The 13,420-nt window shown below is 43.4% G+C and overlaps 1 protein-coding gene across 1 annotated transcript in view; it reads right to left on the bottom strand.

Moving 5' to 3' along the window:
* LOC126484194 (uncharacterized) overlaps positions 1-13,420 on the bottom strand; it is a 549,250-nt gene that overhangs the window by 488,929 nt on the left and 46,901 nt on the right. The window lies entirely within an intron of this gene.

Raw genomic sequence — 13,420 nt, 5'->3', positions numbered from 1 at the left:
TCCGCCGGGACCAGCCGCACAGTACATGACTGCAGCGCCTTTGACTGCTCGGCTAATCCCGCGCAGCCCAAGCGACATTCACAGAGGCGGTCGCCACTTCAGGAGAACGGGATGGGCTCTCATAGAACGAAATTAGAATTATAGTAATGCATTCAGCTGCTGACGGGCGTTGATATATATCAACGGGGATAGGTGAAAATGTGTGCCCCGACCGGGACTCGAACCCGGGATCCCCTGCTTATATGGCGGACGCTCTATCCAGCAGAGCCACCGAGAGCATGGAGGATAGTGCGACTGCGGGGACTATCTCGCACACGCCTCCCACGAGACCCACATTCTCACCTTGTATGTCCACATACTACATTCGTAGTGTCCCACCGCAGTACACTCATTACTCGCGGAAGACATTCTTACCAAGTCCCGTAAGAGTTCGGGGAATATGTGTGCATTCGCACAGAAGAAGAAGGTCATGGTCGGTATTGCCAGAACTATATACTTATATGGATATGGTGCCTGTTCTTTCGGACATGTCCGAAAGAACAGACACCTTATCCATATAAGTACATCCATATAAGACTCGCATAGAGGTCACGAGTTGAATACATGTCTGTGTCAGTGCTAGTTATTTTGCACCACATGTATTTGCAATGGAGCAACAAATATTACAATGATACAGTGCAACTCTTCACAACCGATTGTTTCCCAAGCGGGACCTCGGGGTGCTTTGTAGCAAAATCTATCGGAATATTTCTTTATATCAAAAAAATGGTTCAAATGGCTCTGAGCACTATGGAACTTAACAGCAGTGGTCATCAGTCCCCTAGAACTTAGAACTACTTAAACCTAACTAACCTAAGGACATCACACACATCCATGCCCGAGGCAGGATTCGAACCTGCGACCGTAGCAGTCGCGCGGTTCCGGACTGAGCGCCTAGAACCGCTAGACCACCGCGGCCGGCTTCTTTATATCAATGAACACTTTAGTCCCTCCTAGAGTCTCTCAGAATTCGATAAGGTTTCTGTGACTTTTCCAGTAAATTCTGAAAGCTAGCCATTTTCTTTTCCACTCTAGTTAAGTTCCCAACAGAAATTCTGCAATGACTTAAAACAAAGTCATGCCGTAACCATATGATAATGCTGTCGACCTTGAAGGGCTTCAGCGACAAACAATTAAAATTTCGGAAACACAGCGTGGGATTTATAGATGTGTTTCTGAAGGAAACTGAGTCAATAATCATAGTATGGAAATATTTATGGCTAATGTAAACAAGTCTTATCTTACAGGTGAATACTGTCGCAGTACATAATGTCTTTGCAATTTATGCGATCCGAATCTAAGCATACAAGAAAACGAGTTCTTAAGTCCCAACAATTATTGACAAAATTTCGTAGAACCCTAGTCAGCTCTGTGAACTGAGCCGGAAACTTCATTCAGCGACAAGCTACAACAACAGTACTTACTATGAAACTGAAATGTTAACTTAGGAACAGCACAATGCGTGGCGGTGCATAGCATGTGCATTACTTATAGTTAAGGGGCCGTTAAACAGGACAAAGAGGTATAGTGAAAAGACTGATAGTTTTTGTAAAGACGAATACTTTGGTGACAGCTCTAAATAGACTACTAAAAACCGTCTCAAATTTTACACAAAACCCCTAAAATTATTAACATGATCAACATACCTGCTTACTGAAAGTTAAGAGAAAGAAGAACTGATTTGTGTAGAGTGTCGTGGATGTGAGAAGTACATCTGGATATTTTTATCCGCAGTCGCCCGCGTTTGCGAATCTACGACAAATGAATACTTTGCCCCATACAGTTTGACTCAATATGCGACACGGTAAATTGGTCCACAAGAAGCATGATTCCAAAATAATGTGTCCTGCGGGAAATGCATGTAAAACACACATAGGAAACTCCCTTTTAAGCCAAGCGCATACATCGATCTCACCCACGTAAGTGCAGCTGCAGCCCGCCCGGTTAGCCGTCCGGTCTAATGCACAGCTTTCCGCATTGGGAAGGAGCGCCTGGTCCCCTGCACGAATCCCCCCGGCGGATTTTGTCGAGGTCCGGTGAGCCGGCCAGTCTGTGGATGGTTTTTAGACGGTTTTCCATCTGCCTTAGCGAATGCAGGCTGGTTCCCCTTATTCTGCCTCAGCTACACTGTTTCGGCGATTGCTGCGCAAACAAGTTCTCCATGTAAGCGTACACCACCATTAGTGTACCACGCAAACATAGTGGTTACACTCGTCTGGTGTGAGACATTCCCTGGGAGGGGTCCACCAGGGGGTTGAACCAAACAATAACCCTGAAAGAGTAGTTCTGTGTGGGGCGGCGAAGGGGTAAAGTGGACTGCGGTAGTAGTCGTGGGGTTGTGGACCACTGCGGCTGCGGCGGGGAAGGAGCCTCTTCGACGTTAGTAGGTTCAAAAAATGGTTCAAATGGCTCTGAGCACTATGGGACTTAACATCTGTGGTCATCAGTCCCCTAGAACTTAGAACTACTTAAACCTAACTAACCTAAGGACTTCACACACATCCATGCCCGAGGGAGGATTCGAACCTGCGACCGTAGTGGTCACGCGGTTCCGGACTGAAGCGCCTAGAACCGCACGGCCACACCGGCCGGCTTCGTTTCTAGGCCCCCGGTTAACATACAATACAATATAATACAAGTGCAGCAGCATGACGAAAGAACAGACAAGCGTCCATTCGGTACCAGGACTTAAACCAGAATAGAACAAAACGGTCTCCCTTGAGACCAGCCATTCATTCGCTAACTGAAATTCGTGTTAAGCCTTCTGAATGGCTTCCGCAATGCAAAGTCATTGACATCTGCGGGGCATACCGTATTTGCTTACACAGAGAGAATCCACCACACGAGCTAGGAGAAATTGGTCCACAAGAAGCATTATTCCAAAATAAGGTATCCTGCGGGAAATGCATGTAAAATACACATAGGAAACTACCTTTTAAGCCAAGCGCATACAGCGATCTCACCCAAGTAAGCCTTTCTCTCGCCATAAATCCAACTGTGACTCGGTGGCCCTACAAACGACCAGGACTGCTGACCGGTTAAGCGAAAGAGAAATCCATATGGGGGCAAAAATCCTATTTCTGGAAAAATATCGTTTTGATATCTCCCTGATTTTCTCCGTATTGCGTGCATAACTTGTACTACCTCAAAACTATGAGTTTGCTTCCAATGACGGACATGTGCTGCAGCGCCTGTGAGCGAACAGCTGAGCTTTCAGTATACCCCTGTCAAAATGACCCTCATCGGTTGGACTGGCCGACAGTCTCACCCACGACCTGGCAGAAATTTCTGTATTTAGAAAGGAATCAGAAGACCGGGCCACAGCGCTGTGATGAGCTTATGAAACAAGTCGACACGGATAGCCAACGTATTTCAGTTCAGTTTCGCTCTAATTTTCCTGACTTTACCACTAAATTCAATTTGCCTGAGAACTGTCAGTTTTCCAGACAAATCGCGGCACCTGTTGGGACGTGACTCCCCTGGCGGCACGTGTCCGCGGCAGAGGCGGTCTCCGGCAGGCTGCGTGACGCTTTAGCGCGGCGCTGCAGTGTGAGCGCCGCGCGGCGTGTCTTGTCACGCGACGCGATGGCGCCGCGATAAGGCGGCCACGCGTCCCCCAGGCAAAGCAAAGGGCCGCCGTCGCCACTGCCAGCGCAGCCTCCCTCCACCCTCTGCGTGCTGCTGCAGCGCCTGGCCACATTAGCCGCTTTTCTCTCGCCATAAATACAACTCTGACTCGGTGGCCCTACAAGCGACCAGGACTGCACACCGGTTAAGGGGAAGTTCAAAAAATCGATTTTTTTAAATTGCATTTTTGGATCCATAATAGTGTTTAGAATCCACCCCTAAAACAGCTTTTCCGAATACGGAACGGAAACGTTTGTTATTCGCGGTTGAACAAAAAAATGCACCTGCCTGAAATCGGCGTTTTTCACGCACCAGTTTTTTTTCTTTCGGAGGACGAGTTATTGTACCAGTGCTTGGGAGGAAGCACACTAAATTCAAATGAAAGTTTGAATGCGTGTGTTTGGAATTTAGCCCCCAAGCATTTGCATTCTGGTGCGAAGACTATGGAAACTGCGACTTTCCTGGCAGTGAGCAGCTTCAGCGAAGGGTATTCAGCAATTCTGAAGACCATGACAACGATGGACGTCACCCTGGGAGTCTATTCGATGCAGTTCGCCAAGCATTCGGACGACTACCGGATTCAAGCGGCCGAAAACCGCTTGTCACCTCTCCCTCTAGGAGGAAGACGAAGGACTAGTTTATGGACTCGGAATAGCAGATTGTACGTAAGTTGCATAATATTGCATTTATATGTAGTCAAAACTTCAAACGCGTTTTTCTCGAAATGACCTTTTTTTATCACGCGGTATAGTAACTTCAAATCTACTGAACAGATTGGCATCATTCTTTGTTTCCGACGAAGCTAACTAATATTTCTCGGAGTTGTATCACTTTTATTCCCATCCCTCAACTATAAATATTTTTACTTGGCCGACGAAGACGAAAAATCGATGAAAAAACCCTTTTTTTCACATGGCCGCCATTTTGTTTCCTATGGCCCAAATAACTTAAGCGAGGTACAACTCCTAAAGAATGTTATATACGTCGCTGACGTCAACTCAGTTTTGATTTCAGACGAGCCGGCTGACCTGTGACATACCGCGCGTGGAGGTCTACATCGAAATTTTGTTTCGTTCCGACAGCACTTCCGCCTATGCTCTTCGACATTTCCGGTCGAAAAAATTTCAGTTTGTAGAGGAAATATCAATAAACATTTTGACCAAATTTGACATTGATGTCTATAACACATCCCGAGAAATAAATTCTCAAAGAACATGCTTCTTTCGGGCCAAAAACAGAAAACCTCGCCTTAAGCGAAAGAGGAATCCATATTGGGGCAAAAATCCTGTATCTCCCTGATTTTCTCTGTATTGCGTGCACAACTCGTACTAGCTCAAACTATGAGTTCGCTTCCAATGACGCACATGTGCTGCAGCGTGTGTGAGGGAACAGCTCAGCTTTCAGTATGCCCCTGTCAAAATGACCCTCATCGATTGGACTGGCCGACAGTCGGACCGCTCCCAATGGGCTCATGACCGTCGAATAAATCTGTTCGGAGCGTTAACGCCGATTACAGTTTTAACATGAATGTGTACATTCCAAAGAACAACTTTTATAGATTGATGAGGTAACCTGAGAATAACGATGTTATATTTCGCCTAATATCATGCCGTGAATACTTTTATGAACCTGATGATGGTCAGACGACTGAAACTCGTTGTACATTTTAACAGCAGCTCAAGACGGTGTGCCGGCCCTAGCACACATCAGACATAGGTGTTGCACCTCACAAAAGATAACAAATAGGGTGATCAACTAACTATAGACTGAAACAGTGGTGCACATTAATCCACGTTTGTTACAAAGTTCCTTGCTAATATACATGAACATCAAATTACTACAGGATCTGGTCAATCACAACAACGACAGGAAAAAGAAAATTAACAATTGTTGACATCGGGAGTACTAGTTCCGATGGCTCTAAGCACTATGAGACTTAACATCTGAGGTCATCAGTCCCATAGACTTAGAACTACTTAAACCTAACTAACCTTAGGACATCACACACATCCATGCCCGAGGCAGAATTCGAACCTACGACCGTAGCAGCAGCGTGGTTCAGGACTGAAGCGCCTAGAACAGCTCGGCCACTGCGGCCAGTTCGGAAGTACGAATGTAACACTTCAATATTCTGGGAACAACTGGACAACTTACGTGAAAGGGTACAAAAATAATCTAGGCATTAATTATGAAGAGGTAAATCTATGACGGACACACAGTGATTGCCTCAATCCAGAAGAATAAAAACTGCATATGCAAATAACATTGCTGATCGAATCACGAATGAGCCTTCAGTCACTCGAGAAAGGTATCAGATTCACAAAGTGTACCTAGTCCTAACACATGATACTTCTCATACGCTGCTCATCCAAGCTACGATTTTCCACCATATTCAGAACTCAACTGCGCTGGGTGTAGCGAACGCCGAGCGCCGTGATCAGTTGCAGACTACCACGCATCAGGTCTCTATAGGATCTCCAGATGAAGTGTGTTATCTCTCGTTTTGTGAAATGAAGTACTCCTTTCAAAGCCCACAAAGAAATGTTCTCCACCATACCCGAAACTTAAGTACATTTCTCGCCGAGTTCTTTCTCATCTGTGCGATTCCAATGTTCCAATCAAAAAGGATCTGCAAAATGCTGGCCAATGATGTTATTCTTAACAAAAGGTTTAAGACATTAACCAACCGTTTCATACCCATGTCCACAGTTCTTAAGCCGTTGTAACTTACTCTACCACTTCTCAGCTAAGTTTTCTACTTCAAGCAATACGCTTGACTCCACTTCTCCGTATCTCGGAGACTGCCTTCTCCTACTCTGTTGTTTCTTTCCATAATCAATGAGAAGCCGTCTTACAACTTCTTAGGCCAGTGGTTCTCACCCCATTGAAATGACCCCAGAAAGTCGACTCAATACATAACAAAGACGATAGAATCCCTGTCCACAATGCAGGTGTTTCACTTGTTACAGAGCACCGAGATACTTATTTGTCATTGACTTCCCCTGACCGACCATGCTCGGATGGCGACTCATCGGCGCAAAATAAGGTTAATCTGAAATGTATTTTGGTCGGATGGCACTGCTCGTAAAAACTTTTATTCTGCAAAAGTGCAGGTGTTTGTCACGTTATCTATATCTACATCTACGTGGATTTTCTGCAGATCACACTTAAGTGCTTAGCAGAGGGTTCATCGAACCAACTTCACAGTAATTCTCAATTATTCCAATCTCGAACACCACGCGGAAAGAACGAACACTTATATCTTTCCCTGCGAGCTCTGATTTGCCTTGTTTATTATGATGATCGTTTCTCCTTATGTAGGTCGGCGTCAACGAAATATTTTCTCATTCGGAGGAGAAAGTTGGTGGCTGAAATTTCGTGAGAAGATTCTGCCGCAACGAAAAACGCCTTTGTTTTGATGACGTCCACCCTAAACCCTGTATCATGTCAGTGACAATCTTTCCTCTGTCTCGCGATAGTATAAAACGTGCTGCTCTTCTTTGAACTTTCTCGATGTCCTCCGTTAATCCCGTCTGGTAGGGATTCCAGACCACGCGGCAGTACTCCAAAAGAGGACGGACAGTCTCTTTAGTAGATCTGTATATTTTTCTAAGTATTCTGCCAATCAGATGTAGTCTTTGGTTTGCCTTCCCCACAACATTTGCTGTGTGTTCTTTCCAATTTAAGTTGTTCGTAATTGTAATTCCTTGGAATTTAGTTGAATTTACGGCCTTTAGATTTGATTGATTTATCACGTAACCGAAGTTTAATGGATTCCTTTTAGCATTCACGTTCATGACCGCACACTTTTCATTATTTAGGGTGAACTTTCAACATTTGCGCCATACAGATGTGTTTTCTAAATCGTTTTGTACTTTGTTTTGATCTTCTGACGATTATACCAGACGATAAACAACAATACCATCTGCATACAATCTAAGACGACTGCTGAGATTGTCTCCTAAACCGTTTATGCATATAAGGAACAGCAGAGGCCCTACAACACGACCTTGGGAAAAGACAGAAATCACCTCTGTTTTACTCGAAGGAATTCAGTCAGTTACTACGAATTGTGACCTCTCTGATACGAAATCACGAATCCAGCCGCATAACTGAGACGATATTCCACAAGCAAGTAATTTCACTACAAACCGCTTGTGTGGCACAGTCTCAAAAGGCTTCTGGAAATCCAGAAACACGGAATAAATTTGAAATCCTCTGTCAGTAGCACTCATCACATCGTGGGAGTAAAGACCTAGTTGTGTTTCACAAGAACGATGTTTTTTTTAAAAAAAAATCCGTATGTCAATAGATCTTTCTCTTCGAGGTAATTCATACTGTTCGAACACAATATATGATCCAAAATCCTACTGCATATCGACGTTAGTGATACGCGTCTATAATTTAGTTGATTGCTCCTTCTACCTTTCTTGAATATTGGTGTGGTCTGTGCAACTTTTCAGTCTTTGGGCACGATCTGATAGGATTTCTGGACCCCCTATCGAGCAGGACACATTATATAAAAAAACTGCAGGAACGCAACTCACAGACACCAACACTAACACGGCACAGGTTGCCGTCCGCTAGCTGCCTGCCATCTTGTCTCAGCCCCTCACGATTTTCTCTGAAAGAAGAGCCACGATTACCAGTTCTGTCGGTTCGAACACCGAGTTTGGAACAAAGAAGACACCTTACCAATCTCTCTGTGGTGGAGGGCCATAAGAAGAATGGAAGCTGGACAGTCGCAAACTGATGTGTCCCGATGGTTTAATGTGAACTGTTCTGTTGTTTCTCCGATATGACGACAATTTATAGAGACCGAAACAGTATCCCAAAAATCAGGTGTGATATCAGAAAGAGCGGACTGTTATTTGGCTGTAAGGGCACGACAGTACCGCCGTAGTACTGCACGGCAGCTGGCATCCGTCCTCGCAGGATCCACTCACCGTGTTGTATCGAGGCAAACGGTGTACAGGAGGCTTCGGCAGTGGGTCCTTTAATGTTGGAGACCAGCTGTATGTGTACCTCTGATGCGTCTTCACAGAAGGGAACGTGTAGAGTGGAGTCGTCAACATACCACCTGGATGGCTGAACAGTGGGCCGATGTTCTTTTCGCAGATGAGTGCCAATTTGGTCTGAAGAGTGATTCTTGAAGAATTTGCATCTGGAGGGAACACGGAACACGATTTCTGGAATCAAGAGTTGTGCAAAGAGAGCGATATCGAGGAGGATCCCTAATGGTGTGGGCAGGGTTTACGTGGACCACTCGGACATCTCTTCATGGAATTGTACGGGTGAATCGGCAAGGTTTAACTGCTGTCAGGTATCGTGACGAGATCTTGGGACCTGATATGCGGTTGTTGCGAGGAGGCGTGGACCCAGACTTCGTATTCATGGACGATAATGCTCGACCTCACAGAGAACGTGTGGTGGATGTTTACAAGGAAACGGAAAATGTTGCACGCTTGGTGTGGCCTGCTCGCTCTCCCGATTTGAAGAATATGCCTGGGATGCACCAGGGACACAGGCAGCATCACGTCAGCATTGACCGTCCACTCTCCAAGGCTTGCGAGCAGCTCTGCAGGAATAATGGGCGTTATTGTCTCAACATGACTTTGATATCATTCACAGCATGCCCGTCGTTGTCGGGCCTGTATTGCTGCCAGAGGTGTCACACCCCATACTGATTACATTAACCAGTTGTTGGAATGTCTGTGCAAATCTGTTAAGTTGGAAAAACCGAAGAATATTTTTATCTCCCGTTATGCGTACAGCATATATTTACGTTATGTATTCTTTACATTATTTCTACTTTACTATCACCTGTTTATACTGTTTCGTGGCAGAATAATCGCAACCCTGCTAAATTTCCGTTTTTTGCTTTAGTTTTGGAAACCAGTGAATTTTATTAGCTGATGGGAATAGAATTCAGACAGTAATGATTTTTAATCAGCTATGGATAAAACACGAAACGTGGCAGTCCAGCGATAGACTGACGCATATCACTCAGCGAAATGTGAGTAAGCTAAAAAGTAGTCTCACAAGTGCCTTTCTCTCTCCGACTTTCCCAGTACTTTGGTGCACTTTCCTGGCGGCAAAATTTAGTAAAAGTTCCACGGCTGTTGCGCTGCGTGATGATATTGACAGCAACTCGCGTTCTGAACGGTGGCAAGTGAATATCACGAATCGTGAATAAGTTGGCGGTATCCATTCAGAATACTCTTACTTAATTTCGTATGGTTCGTAGATAAAGTTAATTGGTATCTTATTTTGTTAGGTTAGAATGTAAAGACGACGTCGAAATTTTCGATACTATCGGAAATAAGATTGCAATGATGAATGGATATCTCTGGTTACGCTACACATCAATCGATTAGAGTATGGCAATCGTATTTTCATACCGAGATTCACTGGTTTCGCCAACTCGCAGTCAGACTGTTACATTCCAACCCAACCTAGGCCTTAGGCTACGGTGAACGTCAGTCTATCGGCACTTAGTCTTTTTTAGTCGTCATGGAAATACGAAAATCAATAACCAGCCTTAAAATGCGTAATAACCAGGTCATTATAAGTTAATCTGGTGCTCTCCAAATCGAAATCAAATGTAATCAGTTGCAATCTTCTGGCGAAATAAATGATTAGTTTCAGTGATTCTCACTATCACTCGATTGCCTACAACCATCGTCAACGAACTTCCAACATCAGAAAGCAACGCGAGAGCCGCTGACACCGTAAGTGCATTTAAGCTTACAACATTTTGTAATGGAGACTTGTAGATACTACTGGTATTTATAATCACAATTTAGACGAACCTTTCGGCACTCAAAATAGAAAATTCCACAAAAATGTTTGTTTTAATTACATCCAAACAAATCTTTTGAGATGTGTGGACTATACTACCACGCCCCCCCCTCCCCCCCTCAAAGGATCAGAGTAATATTGCCAGTCAAATGTTTTTTATTCCAGTTTTTGATCACAATATCAACTCTTTTGACGATGATCGGTTTCAGCCAGTAATGACCATCCTCAGATTTTTTCTACACCATGTTCTAAAGTGATAAGTCCGTAATTAGGACATGGTGCAGAAAAAGATCTGCGGATGGTCATTACTGACTGAAACCGGTCATCTTCAAAAGAATTGATATTGTGATCAAAGACTGGAATAAAAAACATTCGACAGTATTGGATCACTGTTCTTATACGCGACTACGTCGCAGCTGATGAAAATAATGCCAGTAGTTGACCTGCACTATGTAGCTGTCCTGGGAAGGATCTTTTTCACATATAAGTCTCTGCCCACCTGCTCATAAGCATGCTCATAACTATGAACAAATGTGCATATATATACTGGCTCAGTACAGCGTATCAGACCGGTGAAAGAAGAACGGTGCCTCCGATGTATTTACCGTGTGACGGGCAATGTCCAGGCCTGACCCTGCCTTGTATCCGCTAGTCTACGCTACACACACCTGCAAGCTTATCGGGTGTTACGCTTTTTAACGTATGACGTGACCACATATTTGCTTCGATTCAGTTTTATTATACATGACGAGAGCAGCCTATATTTGTCGATGCCTTAATCGTAGCGTCCAAAACCCACTTACCAACATCGTATTGGTTAAGCTGAAAATTATTTGTATTAGGCAAAACGCACGCCATAGATAAATGGAGCTATAAAATCAATTCTGCAAACAAGACTGTTGTTTTCACCACATTTGTTATGGTTAACAACATTATAAATTAGAAGCCATGAAGAAAGAAATGTCCATTACCATTAACATGATTGGATGTGAAGTGCTGGTAGAAAAGAAAGTGTTATACATGGCATGAATGTTGAATAAAAGTTGTTAGTTTATTTCCTGTTTCTACACTTTGAGGAGCGCTATTAATTTTTTTTTCTGTTCAACGAAATTTCCTAAGCCGACCTGATATTTTTTTTCGCTTTCAGAGTTCCCAGTCTCAGTGTAAACTTTGTACTGTTGTTAAGTGAATAAAAATATTTTTTGTGAGTATTTGATAGCTTAAGTTCCTGAACAGCTGGATAAGCAGAATATCATTATGTGAAAATGTAATTGCAGATCATTAACTCAAAAAGGATGTCGATATTCATAGTCTATTAATAATATACGAGTACTAATGATGTATCCTTACCTTTTAGGTATAAAAATAATCCGCTTCCAAAATATTGACTGGATCGCTGTAGAACGTGAGAGCAACAAAACTTTTTGTATATTTCTTGTAAACTAGGTCAAAAATGTCAATTTTAGAATATACGGCCTCTTGGAAAAATTTCTGTGTACGCCCATGCGTCCATATCGTCACTGGAATGTTTGTTGTACGCACTTCGCTTTTTCTGCCTTTCAGGTACATACTTGAGTCTCCCTTGCTCAGTTCTGCATCCCCCCTGCCGTAGTTTTCGAACCATTGACGTAACTCCCCTTTAACATTTTTCTCGCATGTTCCGTGCCCTTCCTCGTCAGCACAGCCACTCGCTTCATCTCCTCGTCGTCGTCAGTAAACGGAACGAAGTTAACAGAAAGACGTTACGACTGCTAGTGAACGCTTTTCCCCGGTCTCCTTATTGCTCAGACTGCGAGGTAACAGCCGGTACTACTTTGAACTGCAACCTGACTGTACTTAGTCATGTGACCAAGTTAGTTCGCGCTTGGCTGGCTCTACAGCTCGCTTTGCCGAATCATATGTACTATGACTGCCAGTCTCCGAGTCTATCTTCACGTGACGTTTAGAGGGGAACTAGCCCAGGCTGTTCCAACACTGCTCCACAGGATGCGGACACTCTCGTTAGGGATGGCGGTTATGACTGACACAACCGGTTTCCGGTTATATCGGTTTTTCCCACGCCAGTTAAACCTGACTGTTAAACCCGCTCAAAATAACCGGTTTCTCAAATAATCGATTTTCGCTTTTTTTCCTAATATTTTATGTAATAAGTTTAGAAATCGAACAAAGATTGAACAGATTTGGCTCTCTCAGCTTCAAGATACTTAGAATCAAAATATTAAATTAAAGAAGGAAATAAAAGGAACTTTACACCCTCCTTGGTTGATTGTTTTTCTTGAAGAGTAAAAAGTGGATGGCTAGTACAAAAAAATCACCAGTATTCTCCTATTGATTTTAATTTTTTGAAACTATACTCATAAATCATATTGTAATCGGGGATCATATCACCATTTGGGCATTACGAACAGTCAGTGTTAAAGTGTGAAAATTTAGTTTGAAGAACCCTGTTTCTCAAGGGTTAAAAGCAGATAAAGGCAGATTATGTAGACACAGGCGGCAGATCAGCTACCTTCTGTTTTTATTGTATACTATGACTGAACTTTTGTTAAGTTTTTAATTTATCATTCTTACAATGATTTCCTTCCTCTTTTTATTATTTCATAGAGACGCCAGACAAATCTTTAAACTATTAAGGTAAATGAAACATTGTACTTTCATTGCTACATCACTGTTTAAAAATATTTCCAGACTAGGATTGGTGCTATTCTGCAGTACAATGGATGTACAGTGAGAAACTGTCATTTAGACCAGATGGGGTCAACTCTTGCTCACTGCATGAACAAGAGTACCTTAAGCCACGACACGTGTCACTATGGACATTATTGTCTCATCAATGCTATACTAATTCTTATGCCACGTGATTGTTGCTCGTTTCTGTCGGCATTGTTATTAAAAGACCACTGATCGCTTTCCCCATTTTTGTAATAATACAATATATCAAACCAATGCAGAT

The sequence above is a fragment of the Schistocerca serialis genome, chromosome 6, assembly GCF_023864345.2.
Source record: "Schistocerca serialis cubense isolate TAMUIC-IGC-003099 chromosome 6, iqSchSeri2.2, whole genome shotgun sequence".
Lineage (NCBI taxonomy): Eukaryota > Metazoa > Arthropoda > Insecta > Orthoptera > Acrididae > Schistocerca > Schistocerca serialis.
The sequence above is the reverse complement of the archived record's forward strand: the minus strand, read 5'-3'. Positions and strand labels throughout refer to the sequence as shown.